The following is an 8023-nucleotide window of genomic DNA, read 5'->3' on the forward strand; positions in this document are numbered from 1 at the left end:
GGCGTTCCTCCAGTGCTCCAAGACACACCCACTTTGTCGTTTCAATGACACAGGAGTTTGGGTGACTTTTGAGCAAATAACACATTTGAATACTGTGCGTGGTTGTGGAGGATATGGAGCAGAGACGTGTGACTCCACCTCACTGAACGTAGCATTCTTCTCTGACAGAGGTTTTGAGTTCAGCACTGCAAGCCTCTACTCACGAGAGAGTGTGTGGGTGCTCTGCCTACTGCCTTTTGCCGGTTACATAATATGCTCTTAAAGTGATCCAATTTAGACATGATAAAAAGACAGAAGAAGAGGGGGGGAGAGATGGAGAGAGAGCGAGATGGAGAGAGAGACGGAGAGGGAGAGACAGAGAGGAAGAAAGAGAGAGAGAGAACAAAAGAGAGAGAGGGGGGGAGAGAGAGAGAACCTCAGAGAGAAATAAAGAGGGAAAAGTGTTTGAAGACATTCTCACACATTTCTTCGCACCACCACTTTTTCTCATCTCAACAGTACAGGGGATGAAAGAAAAGGAGAATCTGTGAATGAGACATGTCCACTAGCAGATGGGCATGGAAGGCTGCCATGACAAACACTGTGAACCATTAGAGGTGACTTCAAAACAGTTTAGTATCGTTCTGTTGACAGCAGGGCCGTGCTCCAATACCAGAGACACGCATCCATCTCTCCCTGCTGCCTTTCCTCGGTCCTTGTATGACAAGGCCATGAACGTAGTTAAGACAGTCTGTATGAATGGTGATGGGTGTTTCACCTTTCCATCCCTGTGAAAAACACTCAGACTGTTAGAGAGCGAAGGCCTCCTCTCTCGTAGCTGTGGTAACAGCGGAATGTTACGGTAGCCTTTTGGCTGCAGGTACCCAGTGGCGCAGTACAACGAACTTAGGAGACACATAACAACATGGAGAGTTTAAAGAAATATGTGTCTGTGTGTGTCTGTGCATTTGTGTGTGTGTGTGTGCATGTGTGTGAGTTTTGTAGGGACATGGCAGATGGATGGCGGCTAGCAATTGGGTCACTTAGAATTCCTGTGGGAGGACTAGTCATTCCTGAGGGCGTTCGTTGGGCCACATATCCGCAGGCACACACACACACACACACACACACTGAGGCACACCTGATCTTGAAGTTCTTCATAGCATGAACCTGTCTTCTCTCTCACAAACACACAGCTGTCAGACAAACATCCATCCACACATCCAGTCTTCATAAACTGACCCCCCACCTACACCATCACAAGCACATGTACTCACACACACAGAAGCCTACACACGTACACACATACGCACGCGCACACACAAACACACAGAGAAACGCAGGCACATAAATTGAATATGTAATATTCAGTGAGTGTCTCTTCATGCTGAAAGAAGCACATCCACCCACACACAGATCAACCACCAATCTCTCTGTCTCTCTCTCTGTTTCTCCATCTCTCTCTCTGTTTCTCCATCTCTCTCTCTCTTCATCTCTCTCTCTCCAAGCACCATCTCTTCTCACAAGCTCTCTCTGCCTCCTGGTGTGTGTATACAGTCATTTGCTTGAAATGTTATTTTCACAGTAATACACCGTTCACAGTGTGCCTGCACACTGGGTCACACACACACACCGTGTTACAGTAAGATGTCATACTTTATACTGTATATTCATTCAATATATGAACTGAACCGAGCACCCCTTTAACTAGTCGCTGCAGCGAGGCGTCCTGAGCCTCAGCAGTGATCCCGTCATGCTTCGGCCCATGGTAGAACATGCTCTCACTGCTCCCTTGTAAGGTCTTCTACTAAGCTGGCTAGCAGTGAGGTAACTGTCTGCAAGCATGCACACATGCTAGCACACGCACAGCACGCAGACTCTGCCTGTACACACACACACACACACACCCCAAAGCTCACTGGACCTCATCCCACATCCTGCCATTGGCCCAAGTGAGGCTCATATTCTGCTGTATTGTCCCGGTGTTTCTGCTGCGCTGTCACTAAACCGCCCCGCTGTGAAACCCAACACGGGCGTCTGCTCTCAGCCGCTGGACCGCTCATCTGGGGTCACGGACAACACGTGAATCCCTCCCTCGCTCTGCTGATATTCTCTCCTTCCTCTCTCTTCCCTTCCTCTCTCTGCCCTTCCTCTCTCTGCCCTTCCTCTCTCTTCCCTTCCTCTCTCTGCCCTTCCTCTCTCTTCCCTTCCTCTCTCTGCCCTTCCTCTCTCTGCCCTTCCTCTCTCTGCCCTTCCTCTCTCTGCCCTTCCTCTCTCTTCCCTTCCTCTCTCTGCCCTTCCTCTCTCTGCCCTTCCTCTCTCTGCCCTTCCTCTCTCTTCCCTTCCTCTCTCTGCCCTTCCTCTCTCTGCCCTTCCTCTCTCTGCCCTTCCTCTCTCTTCCCTTCCTCTCTCTGCCCTTCCTCTCTCTGCCCTTCCTCTCTCTGCCCTTCCTCTCTCTTCCCTTCCTCTCTCTTCCCTTCCTCTCTCTTCCCTTCCTCTCTCTGCCCTTCCTCTCTCTGCCCTTCCTCTCTCTGCCCTTCCTCTCTCTTCCCTTCCTCTCTCTTCCCTTCCTCTCTATGCCCTTCCTCTCTCTGCCCTTCCTCTCTCTGCCCTTCCTCTCTCTGCCCTTCCTCTCTCTGCCCTTCCTCTCTCTTCCCTTCCTCTCTCTGCCCTTCCTCTCTCTGCCCTTCCTCTCTCTGCCCTTCCTCTCTCTTCCCTTCCTCTCTCTTCCCTTCCTCTCTCTTCCCTTCCTCTCTCTGCCCTTCCTCTCTCTGCCCTTCCTCTCTCTTCCCTTCCTCTCTCTGCCCTTCCTCTCTCTGCCCTTCCTCTCTCTGCCCTTCCTCTCTCTTCCCTTCCTCTCTCTTCCCTTCCTCTCTCTTCCCTTCCTCTCTCTGCCCTTCCTCTCTCTGCCCTTCCTCTCTCTGTCCTTCCTCTCTCTTCCCTTCCTCTCTCTTCCCTTCCTCTCTCTGCCCTTCCTCTCTCTGCCCTTCCTCTCTCTTCCCTTCCTCTCTCTGCCCTTCCTCTCTCTTCCCTTCCTCTCTCTGCCCTTCCTCTCTCTGCCCTTCCTCTCTCTGCCCTTCCTCTCTCTTCCCTTCCTCTCTCTTCCCTTCCTCTCTCTGCCCTTCCTCTCTCTGCCCTTCCTCTCTCTTCCCTTCCTCTCTCTGCCCTTCCTCTCTCTGCCCTTCCTCTCTCTGCCCTTCCTCTCTCTTCCCTTCCTCTCTCTGCCCTTCCTCTCTCTGCCCTTCCTCTCTCTTCCCTTCCTCTCTCTTCCCTTCCTCTCTCTGCCCTTCCTCTCTCTGCCCTTCCTCTCTCTGCCCTTCCTCTCTCTTCCCTTCCTCTCTCTGCCCTTCCTCTCTCTGCCCTTCCTCTCTCTGCCCTTCCTCTCTCTTCCCTTCCTCTCTCTGCCCTTCCTCTCTCTGCCCTTCCTCTCTCTGCCCTTCCTCTCTCTTCCCTTCCTCTCTCTTCCCTTCCTCTCTCTTCCCTTCCTCTCTCTGCCCTTCCTCTCTCTGCCCTTCCTCTCTCTGCCCTTCCTCTCTCTTCCCTTCCTCTCTCTGCCCTTCCTCTCTCTTCCCTTCCTCTCTCTGCCCTTCCTTTCTCTGCCCTTCCTCTCTCTGCCCTTCCTCTCTCTTCCCTCCTCTCTCTTCCCTTCCTCTCTCTTTCCTTCCTCTCTCTGCCCTTCCTCTCTCTGCCCTTCCTCTCTCTGCCCTTCCTCTCTCTGCCCTTCCTCTCTCTTCCCTTCCTCTCTCTTCCCTTCCTTTCTCTGCCCTTCCTCTCTCTGCCCTTCCTCTCTCTGCCCTTCCTCTCTCTTCCCTTCCTCTCTCTGCCCTTCCTCTCTCTGCCCTTCCTCTCTCTGCCCTTCCTCTCTCTTCCCTTCTCTCTCTCTTCCCTTCCTCTCTCTGCCCTTCCTCTCTCTGCCCTTCCTCTCTCTGCCCTTCCTCTCTCTTCCCTTCCTCTCTCTGCCCTTCCTCTTTCTGCCCTTCCTCTCTCTGCCCTTCCTCTCTCTTCCCTTCCTCTCTCTGCCCTTCCTCTCTCTTCCCTTCCTCTCTCTGCCCTTCCTCTCTCTGCCCTTCCTCTCTCTTCCCTTCCTCTCTCTTCCCTTCCTCTCTCTGCCCTTCCTCTCTCTGCCCTTCCTCTCTCTGCCCTTCCTCTCTCTTCCCTTCCTCTCTCTGCCCTTCCTCTCTCTGCCCTTCCTCTCTCTGCCCTTCCTCTCTCTTCCCTTCCTCTCTCTGCCCTTCCTCTCTCTGCCCTTCCTCTCTCTGCCCTTCCTCTCTCTTCCCTTCCTCTCTCTTCCCTTCCTCTCTCTTCCCTTCCTCTCTCTGCCCTTCCTCTCTCTGCCCTTCCTCTCTCTGCCCTTCCTCTCTCTTCCCTTCCTCTCTCTGCCCTTCCTCTCTCTTCCCTTCCTCTCTCTGCCCTTCCTTTCTCTGCCCTTCCTCTCTCTGCCCTTCCTCTCTCTTCCCTTCCTCTCTCTTCCCTTCCTCTCTCTTTCCTTCCTCTCTCTGCCCTTCCTCTCTCTGCCCTTCCTCTCTCTGCCCTTCCTCTCTCTGCCCTTCCTCTCTCTTCCCTTCCTCTCTCTTCCCTTCCTTTCTCTGCCCTTCCTCTCTCTGCCCTTCCTCTCTCTGCCCTTGCCCTTCCTCTCTCTGCCCTTCCTCTCTCTGCCCTTCCTCTCTCTTCCCTTCCTCTCTCCCTTCCTCTCTCTGCCCTTCCTCTCTCTGCCCTTCCTCTCTCTTCCCTTCCTCTCTCTGCCCTTCCTCTTTCTGCCCTTCCTCTCTCTGCCCTTCCTCTCTCTTCCCTTCCTCTCTCTGCCCTTCCTCTCTCTTCCCTTCCTCTCTCTGCCCTTCCTCTCTCTGCCCTTCCTCTCTCTTCCCTTCCTCTCTCTTCCCTTCCTCTCTCTGCCCTTCCTCTCTCTGCCCTTCCTCTCTCTGCCCTTCCTCTCTCTGCCCTTCCTCTCTTGCCCTTCCTCTCTCTGCCCTTCCTCTCTCTTCCCTTCCTCTCTCTGCCCTTCCTCTCTCCCTTCCTCTCTCTGCCCTTCCTCTCTCTTCCCTTCCTCTCTCTTCCCTTCCTCTCTCTGCCCTTCCTCTCTCTGCCCTTCCTCTCTCTGCCCTTCCTCTCTCTGCCCTTCCTCTCTCTTCCCTTCCTCTCTCTGCCCTTCCTTTCTCCCTTCCTCTCTCTGCCCTTCCTCTCTCTGCTCTCTTGCCCTTCCTCTCTCTGCCCTTCCTCTCTCTGCCCTTCCTCTCTCTGCCCTTCCTCTCTCTGCCCTTCCTCTCTCTGCCCTTCCTCTCTCTGCCCTTCCTCTCTCTTCCCTTCCTCTCTCTGCCCTTCCTCTCTCTGCCCTTCCTCTCTCCCTTCCTCTCTCTGCCCTTCCTCTCTCTGCCCTTCCTCTCTCTGCCCTTCCTCTCTCTTCCCTTCCTCTCTCTGCCCTTCCTCTCTCTTCCCTTCCTCTCTCTGCCCTTCCTCTCTCTGCCCTTCCTCTCTCTGCCCTTCCTCTCTCTTCCCTTCCTCTCTCTGCCCTTCCTCTCTCTGCCCTTCCTCTCTCTTCCCTTCCTCTCTCTTCCCTTCCTCTCTCTGCCCTTCCTCTCTCTGCCCTTCCTCTCTCTGCCCTTCCTCTCTCTTCCCTTCCTCTCTCTGCCCTTCCTCTCTCTCCTCTCTCTTCCCTTCCTCTCTCTCCCTTCCTCTCTCTGCCCTTCCTCTCTCTGCCCTTCCTCTCTCTGCCCTTCCTCTCTCTTCCCTTCCTCTCTCTGCCCTTCCTCTCTCTGCCCTTCCTCTCTCTGCCCTTCCTCTCTCTTCCCTTCCTCTCTCTGCCCTTCCTCTCTCTGCCCTTCCTCTCTCTGCCCTTCCTCTCTCTTCCCTTCCTCTCTCTGCCCTTCCTCTCTCTGCCCTTCCTCTCTCTTCCCTTCCTCTCTCTGCCCTTCCTCTCTATGCCCTTCCTCTCTCTTCCCTTCTTCTCTCTGCCCTTCCTCTCTCTTCCCTTCCTCTCTCTGCCCTTCCTCTCTCTTCCCTTCCTCTCTCTTCCCTTCCTCTCTCTGCCCTTCCTCTCTCTTCCCTTCCTCTCTCTGCCCTTCCTCTCTCTGCCCTTCCTCTCTCTGCCCTTCCTCTGGGCCTGGTCTGATCCTGGTCCCAGAGGGAGCAGGGTGTGCTGGTGACTGACATGGTAGCATCGCAGGGGGCTGTGAGGCCGGTGTGCAACTGGGGATGAGCTGAAGGCTGGAGTGATAGACGTGGAACCTGTGCTGTGTCCTGTGTGCTGTGTGCCGTGTCCTGTGTCCTGTGTGCTGTGTGCTGTGTGCTGTGTCCTGGGTCCTGTGTCCTGGGTGCTGTGTCCTGGGTGCTGTGTCCTGTGTGCTGTGTGCTGTGTGCTGTGTCCTGGGTCCTGTGTCCTGGGTGCTGTGTCCTGTGTGCTGTGTCCTGGGTGCTGTGTCCTGTGTCCTGTGTGCTGTGTCCTGGGTGCTGTGTCCTGTGTGCTGTGTGCTGTGTCCTGTGTGCTGTGTGCTGTGTCCTGTGTCCTGTGTGCTGTGTGCTGTGTGCTGTGTCCTGTGTCCTGTGTGCTGTGTGCTGTGTCCTGCGTGCTGCGTGCTGTGTCCTGCGTGCTGCGTGCTGCGTCCTGTGTGCTGTGTCCTGGGTGCTGTGTCCTGTGTGCTGTGTGCTGTGTCCTGTGTGCTGTGTCCTGTGTGCTGTGTGCTGTGTCCTGTGTGCTGTGTCCTGTGTCCTGTGTGCTGTGTGCTGTGTCCTGTGTCCTGTGTGCTGTGTGCTGTGTCCTGTGTCCTGTGTGCTGTGTGCTGTGTCCTGTGTCCTGTGTGCTGTGTGCTGTGTCCTGTGTCCTGTGTGCTGTGTGCTGTGTCCTGCGTGCTGCGTGCTGTGTGCTGTGTCCTGGGTGCTGTGTCCTGCAGCAGCAACACTTTACTGTCCCAGCAGGACTTAAACTAGAGGGGGGAGGATGTGCGTTTAATTGTTTATTGGAGTGTATTTTTAAACAAGTGTTTGTCTGTGTTTGATGTGTGTGTATGGTATGTGTGTGTATGGTATGTGTGTGGTGTGTGTGTGTATGGTATGTGTGTGGTGTGTGTGTGTGTGGTGTGTGTGTGTGATGTAAACCCTGTCATTAGCGAGCTGAAGGGAGAGGCTTCTTCCTGCAGCCCCAGAGGATGCAGCTGCTGCCGTGGTTACGGGGTGCTGCCGTGGTTACGGGGAGAGCCTCCACACCCCTCTGGTTCCCCTGGAGATCACCTCACCATCACACCAGGTCCTCATCGCTCAGCAGGGAGACAGGAAATGCCATTAATGAGCAATTAACGTGGGAGTGAGTGTGTGTGTGGGGGTATGTTGGTGTGTGTTAGAGTATGGGTGTGTGTGTGTGTGAGAGAGAGTATGTGTGTGTGTGTCCGGGATGCTGATTCCTCACATTCCTCTCAGTGTGTCGAGGACGAGAGAGAGCAGAATAATGTTAGCCTTTGAGCCTCTCTCAACGGCCAGGCTGTTCCCTCAGACTGCCATGGAACTCACATCAGCGCGCCCACACGTGTGCGTGTGCGTGCGTGTGTGTGTGTGTGTGTGTGAGAAAGAGAGGGAAAGTGTGTGAAAAAAAGGAAGAGTGAAGTTGACAGAAAAAAGGGATGACAGAGTGAGACTTTGTATGAAAGCTACAGAGTGTAATATGAGTAGGCACTAAAGGAATTTCAGATTCTCAGATTGCACGGAGGGCTGTGAGAACAGAAAGATCAGGCTGTCGTTGTTAACTGTGTTAAGATGATACCCTCAGCTTGGACGGGCGCGAAGAGATTTGATTAAACTTTTTTTTAAACACAGAGAGGGAAATTATGAGTCAGCAAATCTTAATCACAAAAGTAATCACAAAACATGAGAGTTCAGTCGTTGGAGTGTCGTAGGTCTGGTCCTGGGTGCTTCCAGAGGACAGAATGGACGGTGACAGACGGACCAGTCCTGTGTCTACTTCCTGTTACAGTCACAGCAGGTCATGTGCTCGGCCAAGGTCATAGGTCAAGGTTGGTTGCAGTGGAAGAGTTCACATGGATGGATTCCTCATCCAACA

The sequence above is a fragment of the Hypomesus transpacificus genome, chromosome 23 (assembly GCF_021917145.1).
Source record: "Hypomesus transpacificus isolate Combined female chromosome 23, fHypTra1, whole genome shotgun sequence".
NCBI lineage: Eukaryota > Metazoa > Chordata > Actinopteri > Osmeriformes > Osmeridae > Hypomesus > Hypomesus transpacificus.